The sequence below is a fragment of the Pinus tabuliformis genome, chromosome 7 (genome assembly GCF_031772625.1).
Source record: "Pinus tabuliformis cultivar Carrire ecotype Pingquan chromosome 7, CPIR1, whole genome shotgun sequence".
In the NCBI taxonomy this organism is placed as follows: Eukaryota; Viridiplantae; Streptophyta; class Pinopsida; order Pinales; family Pinaceae; genus Pinus; species Pinus tabuliformis.
In genome coordinates, this window is record NC_142293.1 from 314,655,517 (window position 1) to 314,677,505 (window position 21,989).

General features: G+C 36.9%; 2 pseudogenes; both read left to right on the forward strand.

Annotated features, from left to right (window-relative positions):
- Positions 1-12,737: 12,737 nt before the first annotated feature.
- LOC149247178 (F-box protein 7 pseudogene) lies at positions 12,738-13,506 on the forward strand (annotated as a pseudogene).
- A 654-nt stretch (positions 13,507-14,160) lies between these two features.
- Positions 14,161-15,482, forward strand: LOC149247179 (L-aspartate oxidase 2-a, chloroplastic pseudogene; annotated as a pseudogene).
- The last annotated feature ends 6,507 nt before the right edge of the window (positions 15,483-21,989 follow it).

Sequence of the window (21,989 nt, forward strand, 5' to 3'; positions counted from 1 at the left end):
GTCCAAGCCCCCTCAAGCCAACAATAATTCCAGTAGAGGAAAAAATCAAGGAAGAGGACAAAGTCAAGGTAGAGGAAAATATCAAGGCAGAGGACAAGGTCAAGCTAGAGGAAAGATTCAAGGAAGAGGCAAAGTTTTCAATGAATTATTTGTTTCTAAATGATGCAACAAAGTCGGTCATTATGCTGAGAATTATGGAACTTCTATTGCAAAATCTCAAAGTTTCAATAGTATTTGGAACAATTTTCTAATGATCAAGATGATGATGCTTTAGAATATGTCTTCAACACACTCTAGAATTCAAAACCAATACCCTTACACGTCTCCACATATTCTCTTAAAAAAGATTATGAAAATGCTTGGATCTTAGATATAGGGGATACACATCATATGACTTCTCGACACGAATTTTTTGGACATTTCAATAGTGTCAACCCAATTTAATATTTATAGAAGATGATATGGCACATACTCACTATCAAAAAAGGTACAATAAAAGTTTCTCTTCCAAGCATAAGAGAAAACTAATTTCGATGTTTTGGTATGTACTAACATTCAAGAATAATATGTTGTCATTAGCCACGATTTGCAAAGTAGGACATCAAGTCATTATGGAAAATGGCTTAATAGAAAACAATCCTATAAAAAAAAATTAAAGACAACCATGACTAGATATGAAAATGGAAAACTTCCAAGGATGAAAAGGGTAGTCATTAGACAATAGTCTAATTTCATAGGAGCAATAATTTATATATTTCACCTATAAGGTTGTGGCATGTTAGATATTGGAATCTAAACTTTGAAAGTCTCTCTCAACCTAAAAAGAAGAGAATTGTCAAATAACTTCCAACTTTTAAGAATTAAAATGCAAGATGTGAAGTTTTCATTTATGGGAAACAAAATCAAGATACTTTTCCAATAATTTCATGGCATGCGAACAGGTGTTTGCAATTGGTTCACAGTGACATTTGTGGACATCTACAAGCTTCTCTAGGAGGTTGTAAATATTTTTTTACTTTTCTTTAATGATTTCAATAGAATGACTTGGGTTTATTTTTTGAAAGAAAAGTTAGAACCTTTGAAAAGTTCAAGATGTTTTTCCAACTAGTTGAAAACAACGAAGTTAAGGAAAACATTGGCACCTTTATGACATATAATGGAGGAGAATTCACTTCCAATGAATTCCAAGCTTATTGTAGGGACAGTGGTATCAAAATATGGCTTAAAAATGTCTAAAATCCATATCATATTGGATTAGCAGAAATAATGAATCACACCTTGTTAGGGATAGCTAGATCCATGTTAACTTTAAAAAATTTGAATCCGGGCATATTGGGCAGAAGAAATACATACTGCAGTCGAATTAAGGAATAGATCTCCCACTACTTCTTTGGATGGAATTAAACCATATGAAGCATGGTTCATTTCAAACCTCAAGTCAAACATCTTAGAGTTTTTGTTTCAATATGCTATTCCTTAGTTCCAAAAGAAAAGCAAACTAATCTTGATTCACGAAGTCTGAAGTGTATATTTATTAGATATTTTGATGAGAATAATGGTTATCATGTTTAGTCCAATGGAATTTTTATTGTTAATAGAGATGTTATATTTGATGAAACAGAAAAAAGAGTGCCATAGAGGTAGAAATTATTCTACAAAAATTGGACACTAGGGGTGATAAAAAGAAAATCAAAATACAAAATCAACCAACTACACAAAATTGGTATGAGATTGAATGGAATTCTTTAGAAAATGATTCTACCAATTCACTTACTTCATCTAAATCCTCTGGCATCAATTCATCTAATAGTGACTCTCCACCTCCTAAAACTTCAGATGATTGAAGAACCTCTGTTTATATCAATCTAATTTGTAATGATGATAATTATTCATACACACTAATAAGTCAAGATAAACTACCTAAATGGGCCATTCAGTTTTTGAAGGATGTTATGCCGGATGAATAAAAAAAAGTGGGAACAATAATTTCATAAAAAAGAGAAAAAAATATTCCTTACTAACAAATGATTTTACTGATCCGTCCACATTCAAAGGGGAAATAAAACATATAGAATGGAAAAAATAAATGGTTGAAGATATAAGTCAGTGATGGAAAATAATACTTGGATACCTATTAATTATCCTAAAAATTGAAACCCATCAGATGCAAATTTGTTTACCAAATCAAGTATAAGCTAGACATAGAAATTGACAAATATAAGGCAACACTTGTTGCCAAGGGTTTTGCACAACAAGAAGGAATAATCTATGAGGAAAAATTTACACCTATGGAGAAATGGAAGTCCATAAAATTCAAGCTTGCATTTTCATCTCAAAAAGGTTGGAAAGTACCTCATGGTTTTGAGCTCGAAGGAAAATAAAACAAAGTTTGCAAATTAATTAAGGATTTATAGGGGTTAAAACAAGCTTCACGAGATTGGTATGCAAAAAAGAATGAAAATCTTCGTAAGGGTTGATTTAAGAAAAGTAAATTAGATGATACCTTATATGTGAGCCAATTAGATAAAAATATGGTGATTTTAGTTATGTAAGTGGTTAACTTGATCATTCCTAGAAACAACAATAATCAATTGTGCAAGTAAAGAAGGAATTGCAAGTTGGATTTAAGATGATTAATCTAGGACTATTTCAATACTATCTTGGAGTTGAAGCATTCCAACATCAAAAAAAAATATCATTAGTCAAACCAAATATGCATATGAACTATTTAAAAAAATTGGAATGCAAGATTGCAAGTTTTTTCTCACCCCAAAGGAGAAAAACTTAAAAATTTCATAATTTGGAGGGTGGAATTTTGTAAACAGTATTCATTATCTTATCTATCTAACAACCACTCATCCAAACTTATATTATGTAGTTAGTTTTCTCTCACTATTATGCATGAACCAAGGGAAATCCATTGGAATGCAACAAAAAAGGTTTTTAGATATATCTAAGATACAAAATATTTTGGTCTTCTCTACAAAAAGGCTAAATTTGTACTTGGTGGATATTTAGAAATATTGCTGGAAATATTGATCATAGAGCATCAACATCAAGTTATTTGATGAAAATTAGGCCAAAAACAGTTTCTTAGAGTTACAAGTAGCAAGACACAGTGGAAAATTCTTTTGAAAAAGCAAAATATATATCAACATGGGAAGTAGCATGTAAGATTGTTTGGATGTGCAAAGTTTTGTTAGATTTAGGTGTTCCTCAAGAAAAAGCCACATATTTATTCATAGACAACCCATGATCCATAAAAGTTTCAAAAAATATAGTTTTCCATTCTAAAACAAAGCATGTTGATACAAAGTATCATTACATCATGACAATCATTGCAAAGGACATCATCAAAATGATATATTGTCATTCAGAAGACCAGATCTCATATATTTTCTCAAAACCACTTAGTACGATCAAATTTACTAAGTTCAAGGAAGAAATTGGTATTTGTTGTAATGATCCAAAGTTAATTTAATATTTAATTATTTAGAGTCTTCTTATTAAATATATTTAATTATTTAAAGTCATAGAGTCTTCTTATAATATTTATTTGCTATAATATAATTGAAATTTAAAAAAGTGTTGTTCTTTAAGAATCAAACTAGGAAATTTGTTAGGGAAATTGTTAGAATTAGGCTAAATGTAAATGGAAACTTGTCACATGAAATAAGTGATCCCTAAAAAAATTAGTTTAGGACATAAGCTTATTTAAAGCTTTGTTTTATCTTGGTTTTCTCCTCTTGCAAGAGAATTGAGTAATTATTGTAATCTCTTGCATACTATCATGTAATTTTATTTTCCTTAATTAGTAAAATGTGTGTGTCTGAGGAAACTTCTCCTATTAGTGTGGACTTAATCCTATTTATATGTGGAGGATCCACTTGGTATTATGTTGTATGTTCCTTCCAAAGCTTCTCTAATTGTATAGTGCTTTCTCTTGGACCTGATAAAGGCTCGCCCTGAGTCCATGTTGCTAACAATTCTAAGTGCCTTCCTATGTTTTCAAATTATAGTAAATTTATTAGATTCTCTCCCTTAGATCATACTTATTTCATCGGTAAGTTCCTACCATGTATGCATTCTCTAATTGTCCCTAAGTTTCTCCCTTCCTAGGACCATGTTTCCTTCATGCATTTTTAAGTTTTTACCAATGCTCTACAATTGTGCCTAAAATTTCTTATGGGTCTATGAATCTAGTGAATTATGCCTCTAATAAAGTTCTAAGGAATGCACCTGTGAAGATGTTTCCTTCTTTCTTTCTCTCCTTGAATTTTCTTGCTCAATGTATGTCAATATCTCCTACACCTCCTGCTCAAACTTTGTCTATGTTTGTATCATTGTCTTTCATTATAGATTTTCCTACTTGGTGATGTATTCCTTATTGTTAAATATATCCTCTGATCAATACATATCTTTTATCATCTGCTCTCATCACGCATAAATCTGCTCATATACTATGTCGAATTATCACCACCTTGATTTCTTCCATTAATAATTGCTTCCCTAGTAATGATCATCTTGACTTAGTTCATTCTCTCCTTCTTATTTTGAGTCCATCCTCTTCCTTTCTTTATATCTGGAGTACCATTATCATTTTATTCTTTAATTATGTATTCAAATCCTTTTTTTCTATGTCTTCCACCTTCGAAATCCTTCACGAAAGCATACCTTTCATATAAATTTTCAAACATAGAACTTCTTTATTAAGTAGAACTTCAAATAAAGAAATCATGGGTTTTCCCATAGGGAACATGATCAAAAATTCATATCAAGGCCTTAAACACTTTAGGAAAGTTCATTATTTTCAACCTACTTTCTTCACCACACTTAGTATGATGCTTTATTTGCTTGGTAGAGCCCTTTCCTTCTATAGTCTGCTTAGGGAACTTCATGTTGCATTCACATGCAATGTGACTTAGATTGTGATATCTAAATCATATTGTATAATAATTGAATGAAGGATAAAATGACACATAGTTTATGCTATTGATACCATTTGGATGTAATCAGCCTAAAACTTGCTTCTAAAGGATTGATAACCGTGTCTACCATATGCTTTGCAATCCCTAGTGTTATGCCTGAAATTTGTACATAAAAAGCAATAACCAAGAAATGTACTTTGATACCTAGATGGGAAATATTTCCTTGAATATATTTTTCCTTGGACGAGTATTAGACCTTTGATGATACTTATCGTTGTCTTCTTCCTAGGGGGATTTCTTGAGAACATTGGCACAAAAACTTGGAGTAGCAACATTTCTAATCTAGCCTTCCTCATCTTTGTCTTCATTTTTTCTTCAAATTCAAACTTTGGAGACTTGGATCTTGAGTCTTCTTTGTAAGAAGACTTACCTGTATAACCTATATTTTCTTTTTTCAATCAAATATTTTTTAAAACTAAGAAGGTTAGTCAAAATTTGCAAAATCTTTAGGCTTTTGTTAAGCTTGTCAATGTCATCCCTGAGTGAAATAACTTCTTCAAATTGGGATTTAAAGGAGATGATTTCCCCTTCAAACTCTACTTCAAGTATATTCAAGTCTTTGGATTTTTCTTTAAGACAACTTATTATAATTTCTTGTCTCCTTCTTGCCTCTTCTACCTCGATCTTTAAGTGAACAATTTATTTTTCTGCTTTAATAAGCTTGTAATTATTTTCTTCTAATTCTTGAATATTTTCTTCTAGTTGATTCATCATTACGTCTTCGCTCCTTTTAGATTCTTCCAAGTGTGATTTTGAGGAAACTGCATCATAGTCCCTAATTTTTGAAATTTATTGTTGCCCTTTTATTTCTTTCGTCATTTGATTGTTGACTTTTTCTATCTTATCTCTCAAGATGATATATTATTTTAGCGTATAACCATGGACTTATTTTTAATTTATACTACTCTATGATACTTCATCTAATATTCTTTCATCTTCTAGTTTATCTTTCAAGGTAGAAAAATCATGATCCTTTTTTTTTTTTGTCTCTTCCTTATAGTTGCACTTCTAATTAGATAACCTTTCTTCTTGAAACTTCTAGTTCCTTTAGATAATTCTTGTGTTCTTATTCATAATCTACTTTTGTTAGAACTTCCTCCTTCATTAGTTGAGGAACATCATCTTCGTCATCTATAATAGGATATGGACACATACAAGTATAATGACTTCTTTACCACAATTGAAACAAAATTAATACTTCATTATTTAGCAACCATGTGTATGTAGAAAGATTCTTCCAGAGGATCATATACATTTCTCACATGATTGAAACAACTCATTTTTTTAAATAGTTTGTTCTTGCTCTTTCCTCTATTGGCCATAAATTCCTTGATCTACCTTCTAGCATTTAACTATTCCTAAAGGTAACTTGCTCTAATACCACTGGTTGGACCAAAGATCACACTAAGACAAACGGTGAATTAGTGTGAGAGAAATTTAATCATTTCACAACTTTTCATCAACAAACAATTATGTACCAAATAATCATAACCATTTACAATATGTCAATAAATAAATAAATTCATCATGAATTTATCATCACATCAATAAGAAATCAAGAAGCCATAAACACAAGAAGATACAAGCTTTTACATGGAAACCATATGCGAGAAAACTATAAATTTGTCTTCTTCTAATTTTCAATGTAGTACATACATTTTCAGGCACCAACCTACTGGAGGAAATCACCCCCAAGATATGCAATCTACTACTTGAGGTAGGCTACAACCTTATTGAGGCACCAACCTTATTGAGGCACCAACCTCGATGATGAGCAAGCTTCAACTTGCTCTAGGCTCCAACCTGATTGAGGCATTAACTTCAATGAAAACCAAGCTTCAACCTACTCAAGGCTCTAACCTAATTGAGGCATCAACATTGACAATGAGAAAGCTCTTACCAGCTCTAGGCTCCAACTAGATTGAGGCACCAATTTGATGATGAGAAATCTTCAACTTCCTTCAAGTTCCAATCTCAATGATGAGAAAACCCTGACTCACTCTAGGCTTCAACCTAATTGAGGTATCGACCTTAATGGAGGAACCCACCTCCTTCTTCTTATGGATATATATTTATAATATTTCAAACTCAATCCACTTGCTCTTCATATGATATAATTCTTCAAAGGTGTTATATTGCTTCATTCCTTGATCAAACTCTTGCTCCAACATGTTCAACAATTTACTTACATAAAGTATTTCTCATAACCTATTCTTCAACAAAAACTACAACCACCTCAATAGATATCAAAATACATAATATGAATTTTGATCATTAAAACAAAACTCTTCATGTCTCTAGGGTTATTCACCTTTAAACCCTGATCATCACATTTCTTCTAGAATCCAATTTCGATAAACAATGTGCCCACAAATCATCAAAAACCATGTGAAAATATAAAAAAACCATACAAAGATTAACCATGTTACAAAATGAAATACTCTAGGTGCATTTTAAAAAATAATCATTTTATGGTCACTAGAAAATGTTGATTCTTTGACAAAATAAATAAACCTAGTGCACCAAAAAACCATTCTACAAAATAGTTTGATTGAGTCTAATTAGACTCGAACCCACAACCTCTACAAACCAAATCAACACACAGAACTAAATGACCTGTGCAACGAGTTATGTAGTGGAAGGATCGAACATTCATATATTGGTTGAGAAATCATATCAAAAACTAACAAGACCTCCACATAATCAAAAAATATGTTTTGATGAGGATTTATCCTGCAACCAACCATTGACAAGCATCTAGATATATTGATCACAACTACCAGCTCACGGATCTCCTTCGTGAGGACTCATTCCTTCTTTTAATGTTTTCAATAACTCATGGATTTCTCACCATAATATTGATGTCGGAATCATTGTCATATCATTGTATTTTATCACCAACGATGACCCCATTATGGATTCTATCCTTTGAAGAATACATCAAAAACCTTCACAATCAGACCACTACCACTAGCTCACCATTCTACCACTATCACGACTCTCTAAGCTACCACTACCATGACTCTCTAAGCTTATAATGTGGATATACCACTATAAAATCTCTCTGATCTACCACTGTCATGGCTCTCAGGGCTTATAATGTGGTTATACCACTATGATAGCTCTCCAAGCTACCATTTTCATGGCTCTCTGAACCATACAAAATCAGATCACTATACAATCTTGGGGCTACCACTATCATGGTTCTCAAGTAATGACTCTTTAGGCTATCACTTCACTATCATACCACTGTTTTGGCTCCCTAGGACACTATTGTCACGACTCTTGAGCTACGACTCTTTGGGATACTGCCTCACAATCATAACACTGTCACGAATCTTTGGGCTACTACTGTTGCAACTCTCTAGGATACCACTTCACAATTACACCATTTTCACAGCTCTCAAGGTTACCACTACACAATCAAACCATTTTCATGGCCCTCCAGGGTACCACTATCATAGATCCTGAGCTATGTATCTCTAGGATACTACTTCACAATCAAACCATTTTCACAACTCTTTGGGCTATCATAAATCACTAATTGTCTAAGTAATGATCTCCACTGATAGACCACTATAACCGGCTCAGCATGAAACAAAGACAAAACCTTTCCTCTCACTCAACAAAACCAAAAATAACTGACAAAGCTTGAATTCTCTAAGACAAACTTCGTAAAATATGCAATCAATGGGTTCATGCACAATTGGGATCGAGGGATTCCATATATATAATATTGACGCAGTCCCATCTTCACATGGATGAATATGTGACTGGTTCATATCTAATGGCACTTTGGTCTTACCATATGCCCATCCATGTAACGATCACCTTATTTTTTTGTGATAGCCCTTTGAGCCTAGCTATACCATATGCTAAACCATGTAACTAGCACCTTTTTTTTTGTCATGGCACTTTGGGCCTAGATCTACCATATGTCCAATTATGTAATTGTTGCCTTATTCTTTGTGTCATGACCCTTTGGTCCTATATCCTAAGTTTTCATATGATCATGCTCATAACCAAGGCCTTATCCTTTGCTCCACGACCCTTCCGGCCTAACCCCTAGGCTCCCATGTGACCATTCACATGATAGATGTTGGGAAGATCAATTTCCCTTTTAATTAAGAATATTTTACCTGACTCTCACATTAATTGTCATACCAAGAAGGATTTTTGTTTCAAGGCTATCATGCAACGTCTATGCAGGAACAAATGGAAATTAGCACTGACGAAATCTCAAAACCTATAATTTTAATGTGACTCTCAGCATTCAAAACACACTTGTTTTTACAGTGAAAACATTCTCACACTTTCATAAAGAAAAGACACACACTACAGAATAAATGACACTCTTTCACATAGTCATTCTTATTAAGAAGAAACAACACTCTTGAAAACCATTCAACACTTGAGTAATTTTCTGAAGCACTCATTGAATGAAATAACAAGCTAAAGAACTATAACAAATATTAAATGAACATCAAATTAATGAAAGGATTAGTCTAGGACCTATGATTTTATGTAATAGCAAATTTCAAAAACATTCTACGCAATGCATGAACAAGATTGTAACAGTAACAGTAAATCTCACATAAATCATATCTAAGAGGAAATAAATACACTGCTATAGTACCTCCCTAACCAATGGTCCCTGTCAAGAAGGAGGGCCCTTCCTCCTCAATAAGGGCTGGTAAATTACATAACATGCAAGATAATCAAAACAAAGGTATGAAGCCATGAATGGTAGAGATTTGCATTAATGAAAATTTGCAGTACATGATTACAATGTTGTTACTCCCCTCCTCTATTCTCTTCATCTATCTATGCCTAATGGGTAGAGAGTGCATTATTTTATAATTTAAAAATTCATTCTTATTTTGTAAGGCAAGATCATCGTGAGAATATGTCAATTATCGTGTGATCTAAATATAGAATATACAGTAACTATCCTTTAACAAATTATCCTAGTCGAAACAAAGTTGAAACAACATTTCTTAAATTACAATGACTTATCAATTAAGAATTCATTGTAGCGGCTACAACCACCCTCCAAAATTTTACCTTAGCCTCATTTTGGAGCCTCCCTACCAACCATCCTCAGCATCATGTCTTTCCTTGTCAGGTACACAAGTTTCAGTTATTTCCTAGGAGTCTGCTAGCCTGTGCATGAGAGCTTGTTGCATTCCCCTCATAGCTTGTTTCTTCGGACTTGGTGTAGTTGCAGGCTGAGCAGCTCCGTCAAGAAATTGCAAAATTCTGGAGGGGAACTAACCTTCCCTCCAAAAATTTCGTAATTCTGTCTGGGAGCATACTAGGCTCTAGAATTACAAAAATTTTCCAATCATCCTTCATTGGAAAAACTGCGCAATTCCTCCCAGTAAGACTACTCATCCTAGGAACTGCGCAATTCTAGGCAATAATCAGCTCCTTAGCCCAGAAATTGTGTAATCCTTCTGGGCAGTGAACCCAGCTCCCTCCTAGAAATGCACAAATTTTCTCCTCAGCTGAGTAGGCACAGCATGTGCCATTGAGTTGACTGGTTCCACCCGGGACTGAGAAAACTTAACTTGCATGCATGTACTACTTTTTCCTAGAATAGCAAAAAGAAACATGCAAAAAGCATTGCTAGATTTTAGGGAGATATTTTTAGCAGCTAAACGTTTCATGCAAAGATCATTTTAGAATCTTTCCTCCAAGTGTCACTTTTTCCTATATTTGTGGCATGTGCATGATGAGCCTCAAACTTATTTATTCAACACTTTAGAGATCACTCATTCACATCAATCTTGGAGATCTGACATCCCACAGCACATCCAAGAGTCTTCGACATATCCAACTCAGCTATTCATGGGTAAGTCGGCTTAACTTGTCTTTTGCAAAATTTCTGTTGCTTTTTGTGTTTTCACTTGTGTGAATGTTGTTTGATTGATTTCTATAAACACTTGTTGTTGTTTACATGCATACTACCATGTACAAGCACTATTTCATTTTTCGTTAGCATCTTACTATTGTCGCATGCATGAAACTGTTTTGCACGAACGATCACCGATTTGGTGACTTGCTTCACCCACATGCATGTTGTTCCATTTTCTGAATATTCCATTCATGGTTTGCATGCATGATCATTCACTCCTACTTAGACTAAGTATCGCCATGCATTCACATTCACATTTGCTTTCAATTTCCCGTTAGCGGGTTTGGGTAGCCTTAGCCTGAACTCTACCTCACTAAGACAGCATTGCACAATCCTCAGAGGGAAGGCTATGTATTCCTCTTAGAAAATGTGTATTTCTGCCTAGTGACTGTTAGACTGAGTCTTGTCAGTCTTCTGTCAGAGTTGAATTCACCAAGGTTCATTTCTCATCATTTGCAGTCATCAAATATCAGTTTGGTCAAAAAGGGTCATTTTAATCCTTGAGTCCAAGGTTTTGTCTCCAGAAGTGTTCACTAACGCCTGTAGGCCAAAGAGAGCTTCAATAAGGTTTCACTTCAAAATTCACATTATTAATAATGCTGAAGGACATTTCTTCTTTAAAATTTTGTTTTAAAGAATAAATTATTAAGTTCGTTTAATGCATGATTGATAAGGTTTTACAGTTATTCAGGCAGCCCTGCCCATCTTGCTAGGTTCAGCAGCTCCAACACATGCAGGAAATCAATCAAGAAAAAGTCATCATTTCAAAGCCAAAAGTCAGAGGAAACGAGAAATCAGAGTTTGTGTCCAAGTTTTCAAAGTGCCAAGACTCTACAACTTTACAAAGTGAATTTTCCAAAATCAAAGTCATCAAGATATTTTCATTGATTAAAAGGCCATTTGCACCCAAAGATCTCATTGAAGGGTTAAAGGACGATTTTTTTTTGTTTGGAGGCCGAAATTGTTCTAACAGTCAACGCGCGGTGCATAGAGCATATGGCACAGCGCACATGGCCCGCGCGGCACACTGAGCGCTCCTCCACAGTGCATTTTTAACACTGGTGCGGCACACTCACATGGCGCAGTGCACTGAGCAGCCTGCGCAGCGCACATAGCTAGAGCACTTGTTGGATGATGTGGATGCAGCTTTTACAAATTCAAAGGAACATATGTACAGAGGGGAATTATTCTGAAGGTGATTTGGAAACATATCTACAGTCCAACAAAGAGTTGATAGGTGGAAACATGGCAAATTTTATTTGCATGTTCGCTGGTTCTGGGATATGATTTAAAAAGGGTTATGTTGGGCTTCAAATCCTGGGTTTTCGCAGAATCGAATTTTTATTTCTTTCAATGTGCACAAAATGGTGGTCGACCCTCTCATAATGATTCGTGAAGATCTGAAATAATTTTGGGTTTGTTCTGTGGGAAATACGGGAGTCACTTGTTCAGATCAGTCCTCTGTAATCTTATTCATTGATTGAACTTTTTGAAGTCAAATTTTGATGCAAGTTCCAGGATTCTTGTGCCTTGATTTATTTTTCAAAAAAGATCAACTCACTTTGGAAACTAAGTGTGGCTGATATTAAAGGCACCCTCTCGCATGTTTGTCAGATGGTCTTGCAAGATAATACTGCAAAGAAAGAAGATCTTCAAGCTCGTTAGATCTCAGGAAAACCGTCGATGATCACTGTCAAGAAAATGGAGAGAATATATGGAAATAGGGATTCGAATTCCTCATGACAGTTTTTACTCAGTCAGGTGTATTCGTGGCAACAAAAAGAAAAGGGAGTTGAAATGGTCAAAGCACCGAACACCCAAATGTAAAACGTATGACACCTTACACTTTAGGAAGGGCAGCATGTGTATGTCGAAAATGGCGCTATGCCCTTCGGACCCCTTGTCTTTGGCGCAATGCATGCATTAATACCTGGCAGCTTTCTGGACTAGAAGAGAATTATAAGATTCTGAAAACTGATCTTGGAGGCTCTTGGCGTAAAATATGGCTTCATCGTCCTAGGCTTAATTTTGATGGATTGTATGTTAGTCGAAACACCTATATTCGTGCCGGAATTGCAGAATGGAAAACCACCAATCCAGTGCATTTGTTATTGATTGGAAGATCATTGGAATTACAGCTGCCAGAAAAGACAGATGTAATCAGTATCACAAATGAAAAAATGAAATCATCAGATGTTCAAATTCCATGGCAGAAAATCTTTTAACTGAAGAGTTATAGTAGATCTTAAGGTATGCTACTATCGCTATGTGCGTTTTTTCCCCAGTGGTAAATTCTTGTACAAGAACTCATCTCAGAAGGTGAAGGATGTTGCAAAAGCTATGCACGGACGGGCATCAAAAGTTGAGTCTGTCTTTGGCGGTCGCTACACAATGATAAAGGATCAGGTTGAGGCAGCCATTTTGTACCCAGGTTTACGACCTACTGTCCTAAGAATCCGTCTAAGATTAAGAGGTACAACTATTGGTGCAAACAATCGGTTGGATCTTGTCTCTCTTGTGACTAGTGGCATCGGAGAGAATGAAGTTAATATTGAAGAGGATGTGCTGGGGGCAATAGAAGGATGGGAGGAAGGCACATGATCGAGAAAAGGCCACACCATACTGGACCTACCTCAGCTCCTCATCTAGGAAAATCTGCTCAGCGTCTTATTGCCAACAGTCTACAACTAAGGAACAACAGCTCACAGGAGGTAACACTTAGTGTGCAGCATGAAGCTCGTACTGGGGAGGTACCAACATGATTTATAGTCCTAATTCATATCCAAAACGAGATGATAATCTTGGATATGAACATGAATATCCTTTAGATAGCTCTCATAAATATAACAATAGAGTTTATAATGACAGTCAGAGTAATGAGCAGGGTTATGCTGTATCTTCTTTCAATAGTTATGGTGAAAGATATAATGACAATCAGAATCATCGTCATAGCTATGGTAGTTCTTCACGCCATCAGTTCCAGTCTGGTGTCCCTATTGATGAGTACTATGGTTACCAAGGACAAAAGGACATTCAACAGCAAAATGGCAGAATAAATTCCCACTCATATCAGGATAGCATGACACAAGTCTTCAATACAGGGAACTCTTCCAAAACAATGGCCATTTATCCATTACAATGCACTCAGGGAGGAATAAAATGCAAAAACAACTTTCACTATTGTCCTAGACATTGTTGAAGAACTTCACCTATAAGAAAAGGATTGAAAGATATGTATTGGGGATATTTGAAAATATGCGATTTCAGAGCCCTCAGCTTTGCATGGCCTCCATAGACAATGAAGAGAGAAAATCCCCAAAGGCAGTTCATGTATCCAAGTCAAGTGCCAATTCAATTAAATATTTTGATTTTTTTTATCATTGGTAGTGGAGTGGCTGGTCTTAGATATGCCCTCGAGGTTGCAAAACATGGGTCTGTGGCAGTCATCACAAAAGCTGAACCACATGAGAGTAATACAAATTATGTGCAAGGTGGTGTTAGTGCAGTTTTTGCTCCTTCAGATTCTATTGAGGACCACATTCAGGATACTATTGTTGTTGGTGCATACTCATGTGATAAAGAGACTGTAAAGGTGCTATGCACAGAAGGCCCAGATAGAGTTAAAGAGTTGATCACCATGGGTGCATCCTTTGATCATGGTGAAGATGGTAGCTTACATCTTGCTAGAGGGGGGGGGGGGCATTCTCATCACCGTATTGTTCATGCAGCATATATGACAGGAAGAGAGATTGAGCGAGTTCTGTTTAAGGTTGTTGTTAATAACCCCAACATCACCATGTTTGAGCATCACTTTGCCATAGACTTGCTTACGTTTGAGGATGGATCAAATATTTACTATCACGGTGTGGACACATTGAACATCGACACTAGTGAGATGGTCCACTTCATTTCAAGGGTAACTTTACTTGCATCTGGTGGGGCTGGACATATTTATCCTACTACCACAAATCCTCGTGTTGCAACTGGTGATGGTATTGCGATGGCACATAGAGCATCTGCAGTTATTTCAAATATGGAGTTTGTACAATTTCATCTAACTATATTAGCTGATGAAGGTCTACCAATTAAGCCTCATACATGAGAAAATGCATTTTTAATAAGTGAAGCTGTTTGTGGGGCTGGTGGTATTCTTTACTATCAAGCTATGGAAAGGTTCATGCCACAGTATGATTCCAGAGGAGAACTTGCACCTAGAGATGTGGTGGCACGCAATATTGATGATCAAATAAAGAAACAGAATGAGAGATATGTTCTATTGGATACAAGTCACAGATCCAAGGAGAAAACATTGTATCATTTCCCAAATATTGCTGCTGAGTGTTCGAAGTATGGCCTTGACATAACAGAAAGTCCTATACCCATAGTGCCAGCTGTACATTATATGTGTGGTGGGGTTCAAAGCTAAACTTCATGGAGAGACACCTATAATGGGTCTATATGTAGCTGGTGAAGTTGCCTGTACAGGACTTCATGGTGCCAAAAGGCTTGCAAGCAACACATTACCTGAAGCACTTGTGTTTGCACAGAAAGCATTGAACACATCAGTATTGTTGTAAGCAGTGCATAAAGGAGAAAGGCCTTGAAAGACACAAAGGGTGAAAAAGTCGAAAACCAAGCGGTGAAAAAGGCACAGGGAAGGAAAAAAGTCAGAAACCGAAAAGCCAAAATTTAAATCAGAGGCATCCACCAGGGCAGAGAAATAAGATTCGATTCCCTATTCTTCACTTCAGTTATGATCTGCAGCTACATCTATCGTCTTTTTATTGATTATCAAAAAGTTTCAAGTGAAATAATGAAACGTTGTTATGTCAATAGAACAGATGGACGGTTCATTTCATATCCTCAGGATTTTAGTTGTAACAGCTCCCTATTTTCATCGATCTGTTTTCCCATTCTTGAAGTTATTTATTGTATGAAAAATTATGTGTGAGGGGTTCTGAGTTTCTGAGGAAAGTGTGGGAGCAAAAAACCCAACGCTTCATTGTACAAATTTGATAGAGAAATTATTGAATGGTACAGCTTTGTTTCATGAGATCCTTGTGGTATTAATTTAGCATGTGTTTCTTTTCCTGTTTCATATATCTCTTGTTTATGTTTCATAGTTCATTCATAATTGTTTTTAGCTGAATGATTTTAAAGTGAGAAAGGCAGAATCCAATTTATTTCTCTACTTGGGAAAGTGTTCATATTTAATGTTTTCTTCTGTTTGACAAGGATTCATCTTCTATGCCCTTGTCAATCTCTCAATAGTTCACCCACTCCATAGTATTTCAAATTTGATGTTAAATATCTTGCCTATCTTGCCTTAGGAGATAATCTGTGTCTTTGATTTGGCTTCTCTATTCATGTTGTTCCTTGATCCCACGCTGCCCAGAAAACCCAGTCATTTATCAAATTACACCTTTCCTATCCATTTACTAGCCTAAAATCAGTTCCCATTTTTAGTCATCTCGCACCCTATTGCTCATTTTATCGAGATTGACTGGAGAGAGCCCTCTTCTGTCCTCGTAGGGCTAGCTACGAGGCTGAGCTTGGTTTGATGTTGCCTTGAACCTCACCTTCCTTCAGCCTGAGGCAAATTCGAGCGCTAACAGTGACTATCCTCCATTCTTGCATGGCAAAATTCTGACGGACAATGACTGCTAGCCCAGAAAATTGCGCAATGCATTCACTGGTCCTACAACCATTTCCAGCTGAAATTGCACATTTCCCAATTCTAGTAGCCAGCAGGCCAACCTAGATTGTGCATTGTGAAATTCTAGCTGCCATCCAGCCTCCCTAGATAGCCCAGACTTCCTTTTGCATAGTTCTGGCAGCCACTCTCCCATCCTCCCAAGAAAAATTGTGCAGTCCTTGCCAGTCAATCCCCAAGTATGTTGCATGTCATTCCTCAAGTTTACTTTGGTTTTTGCTAACATATTTCTTGCCATGAATGTCGCTTTGTCTCTAGATATAGCAGGTGTTCGTCCACCTCTTAGCAGTCCAGGATCAATGGCCTCCAAGAGAGCAGGATCAAAGGACATTGATGGAAGTGCAACTAGAGCAGCAATTGAGTGAGTGTCTACAAGTCTACCGATTTATGAAGACACCTAGTTGATTATAGAAAAGGACATCAAGCTAAAATGGAAAGAGGTCAATGATGCATTTGCAGGCACATATGGGGAAGACCTCGAACACTGCCAAGTCTATATGAACATCCACAAGTCTAGCTTGTACTTGATTGCATGCAGTTATCCCGTGCTCCCATGCATGGACATGATACATTGGGTTGTCTCGCATGCTGATCCTGAAATGATGACATTGAGTAGTGTCAGTGGGATGGAGATTGCTACCTTTAGGGCACAGGATTATGAGCAGATGTATCAGATGTTGAGGCGCGTGATCACCATGGAGACACCTTTCAGCTTACCCAACAACAATGCTAGCTCCAGAGATATATTGAAGAACTGGGTGAAGGATCCAGCTAAATTTAGGATGACACCCAACTAGGTCTACAAGACGAAGATACTACAGAAGGCATATCAATACTTAGTTATCTTTTCATGTCATTTGTATGGCCAAGAAAGCACGGAAACCTTCCCATAGAGTTGGGTGATTGCGTTGGACCAACTAGCCAAAGAAGGAAAAGCATGCAAATGGTCTGACATGTTGGCTCATCAACTGAAGGAATAGGTAACAAGGAATCGACAACCACCCAAAGGTATGAAAGTAGGAATCTACATGTCTGCCTACATCGTGGATGCAATCTATGTTTGTCAGGAGTTCCCGGGCTTGAAGTGGGCATGGACACCGGCGAAGACCTTTCTGAACACTTATTATAAGATGTTTTTCGAATGCTGCTTCATAGGAGTTATCACACAGCTATCTGATCATTTTGTCACCTCGGTTTACAAGATGATACTCGAATAGGATACACCCTGCATGTCAAAGGCAATAATGGAGGCAATGATCAACATAACTGATTAGTATGCCTCACTGTTCGGCACCTTCATATGGATGTACAACACGGAGAAGCCTCTGCATATTCTACTAAAGCTTTCCTTGGACAAAATTGTCATGTAGGAAGTAGCATATCACATATCGGCAGGATTGTCAGCTAGACTGCACCAGAAGAAGAAGGCACCTTGGCCTACTCTTCCGTTGCAGATCAAGTTTTATGAGATACGGACTTTCAAGAATATGGATGTTGAAGTAGAGGAGATGAAGAAATATCCATTCGACGCCCGTAGTTACAATCCATATGACCCACATTTTCTTGTGAAAGATGACTGCATGAGAATACAGTTTAACTGGATGCATGGGGCATGTCATTGGGCGAAGGAAGACCAATGGAGATATTGTTACAACTCCTCCAGACTCATTGAATTGGTCGGCCTTGCTATGGAATGGATAGTGAAGCAGCATCCCGAAGAGCACCAACAATAGACGTAAACATACCAGTGCGCAATAAGGGCAAGAGGAATATTTTTAGCAACATGGAGGAAGAGAAAAGCTACAAGTTCTGAGCAGGCCCACTTGTGCAAAATCAACTTTGGAAATAGAGGCAAAGATGCAACAATGCGAGAAGAGAAATGCACAAAGGTAGAGAGAGAAATGGAGAATGGAGGAAATAGAGAAGGAGTTGCATGAGTTGAAGGAGCAACTCCAGAAGGAACAGGAGCTACATAGACATGAGAAGGAAGTGTATTAGGAACAAGTATAGGAGGGGGAAAAACTTGTGTAGATAGATGAAACTACACCCATACATATAGTAGACTCATCAGAACAGTTGGCATCAGGCACATAGGGTGAACCATCGCAAGACTTCGCTCAGGAGATAGAGAAAGCACTTGAACAGATGGATATGGATATGGAGCAAAAGGAATTAGAGCAAGACATCAACCTCATGCCTCACCACCAACAAGTCGACCCACTGGCTTAACTTTGTCCAGAAGAGGAGAAAGTCCCAAGTGACCAAGGAGACACTAAAATCCTTGAGGACAATCCAGAGGAGGAGATGCACAACATCTCATTCGACGAGTCTCAGCATAGAGTTGTGCAATCTCGCGGATTGTCGACTTTGGAGGATCATACATCTCCTGCGTAATTTTAGGAATGAGTGATTGTATCTGACATGCAAAAACATCCTAGAATTGGTCGATGCTACCAGAGCATATTCCAAAGCCACTAGCTCGAGTGTTCACTTCCTGATAGATGAGAACGAGCGAATGGCTACGGAGCTACATATAGCTAAGTAGTGAGGAGAATTAGTTACAACATCCACCTGAACAGAATTGAAGAAGGAAATATTGGATGAAGTATTTTTCCTTGACACAGTCATGCGAGCATTGTATTCCAAGTTTCGTACTGTGCATAAGTCAGTCGTCCATCTCAACGTTGGCAGCAACAATGTGCTACAAGAGCACGTATCCTGTTGAACGTGCATGATGTTGTTGATTACATGCAAACATGGATGATTAGATACAAGGGAGCCTCATTATACTTGCCTAAGATGATGAAGCCTATAGCGGTTGAGCTAATGGCACGCATTCGAAGTTAGATCCAAAACTATGAATATCTCCCACATCTCATCACTAGTTTATAGGCTTCCTGTGCACGTGTATTCAAGAGTATGTATGTTATTGTTCACGCACATGTGATCCCATCTTCTAGGTGAAGACAAAGTCACAAGTTCGCCTGGAGCTTGACTCGTACTTTGATTATTTGATGCGCATAGCCACCAGCTCAGACTTGTCAATCAGTGAAGACACCATGCACCAGTATGTTATTGGTTTGGCTGCACTCAAGACAATGATGTGCATGCTATCAGACAAGTTGGACAGAGGAGCCTGCGAAGTGTACCTGGATGTTATGGAGGAAAGAGTTCATTTCTAGAAAGATGTCACCTTAGAGTACAAGGACACCATCACAAACTACCAAGCTTGGCATTAGTTCAGTACTGTCAACCACCGTGAGGATGTCAAAGAGCTGGTCTTCCAATAGTTTTCTTAGGCATGGTGATGTCTTGCATGGCTTGGTCAAGCCATTTTTTCTCACATGGGTACATGTGCATTGTAATGTAACATCTTGTCAAGTGTAAGTTCAAGTGTCGATAGTTGGATGTAACTGTCATAGAGTAGATGAAGCGTTACGAGGGTAGATGAACTGTCATAAAGGGGAATGTTATGGGACACTCCATCCTTTGCCAAATATAGTCCCTCATAGCTCATTGTATAGGCTTTTGGTCATCCAAGATTCCAATAGGAGTATCTTATAGAAATCTTGGACAATATTGTAATGAGCCTTGGCTTCTCCACTGCACAGAGCTAGTATATCTCTTTGAAGGAGCAGGCGGTGGTGAATGTAATGTTCCGTTGTTGGAACTAGTGGTTGGACATGGATTTATTGTATGACTGGAACTTACACTTGTTAATATAATAGAGCCAACACGTTTCAAGCATATGTCATATTATATTCCATCTATCTTGTTTACTCTAAATGATATATGTATATGTTTTCTTACGCATGCATGTGTAGCTATTTCTATATATGTATGTATGAATCTTTCTGAAATGTGTTGTTGGTTTAACCATCACTTTGGATTGCTAGCTTACTTTCCTTCCATGTTGTGATGCATCTTTGCTCATGTGTTCCCTTCCTAACTGTGTTCTTCACAAGTTTCCAAGGCGCACACTCACCTCACCCTCCGTGTGTTAGAACTGCTCATGCACCTTCCTTGGCTGACTGCATATGTCACACCCTTGCTACCAACAGGGACATCTTACTTGCCTCTGTGCAAAATTGCAATCAAGAGATTACTTTACAACCCACTACCAGGACTCCTACACCAAACGGTCTGAGGTATATTTGGGACTTCTTACTGGGGAGATCCCCTTACATGTTAGCGGGTCCAACACCATCAACAGAATCCTAGTTGTTTCAATTAGGTCAGTTGAATTGTCCACGGATGTCTCTTTCAACAATCAAGTTGGATCTAATTGAGCATCTATCTAGATTAGTCTTCATTATTAATCATAGGATAAAAATGTGTCTAAAATAAGCTCAATGTATTCAAAAACATTAATGGAGCCTTTGTTCCATCCTTGCTAAGGAAAACTGGTAGATATGGTCCTATAACAACATCTCAGCAAACCATACAACCTACAACAATCCTTCATCAATTCATTAATAAAATAGCATAAGTAGTTAGCTTTATATGTCAAATTACAATAAAAACTAGATTATATGGACGACATGAAAAGGGAAACAATATTTAGGAAATGATATATGTTAGAGTGATAAGGCATGGATTTGATATTCAAAATAATAAGAAAAGGTAGGGAAAATCGATACAAAAAGGTGCCAATTCTATGTCCCAACATCACCCCCCAACTCAAACATTTTCATGTCCTCATGAATACCTCTATAACTAGTTTCCAACATGTTGTGATTGGAGTTTGGAGAAATCATATACTCCTGTTGTATCTTCAGCTGGTGATCTATGCCCTTGAGAGACAAACAACTCTACTTCCAATAGTTTAACACCTATCTAGTATGGATACTAATACCTGTAGACATGAAACCAAATAAGTGGGAATTTGAATCTAATTTCATACCAACCAGACTCACTTCTCTTAATGCATTTTATATATTGATGCACCCTATAAAGTGCATGTACAATGTTTTGAAAACAATAGGGGTCCACATTCCTCAGTTCCTCCCTGTAGGCTTGCCATCTTGCCCTACTTCCTTCTAATGCACTCTGTCTTCCATCTACATATTTTTAGTGGTTGAATATTTCCACATTCTATTGTATGCCATATAAATAGTCTGAGCAGGCCCTAGCTCATTCTAAATAAGTAGTTTCACATCTTCCTCATTCGTTGTTACAGTATCATAGGCAACCTTCTAGCTTACTTTATTTTTCCATGAATGATGTGAAAGCCCTTATTTTAACCTCTCCAACATAATATTTGATGTTAAAGGTACTTTCTCCAAAACAAGCATGGTCATGTCGATACAATTCACATAACAATTTTTTCTTAGAAAAATTGGCCTTCTAGAAATTTTCTAGCAAGGATTGG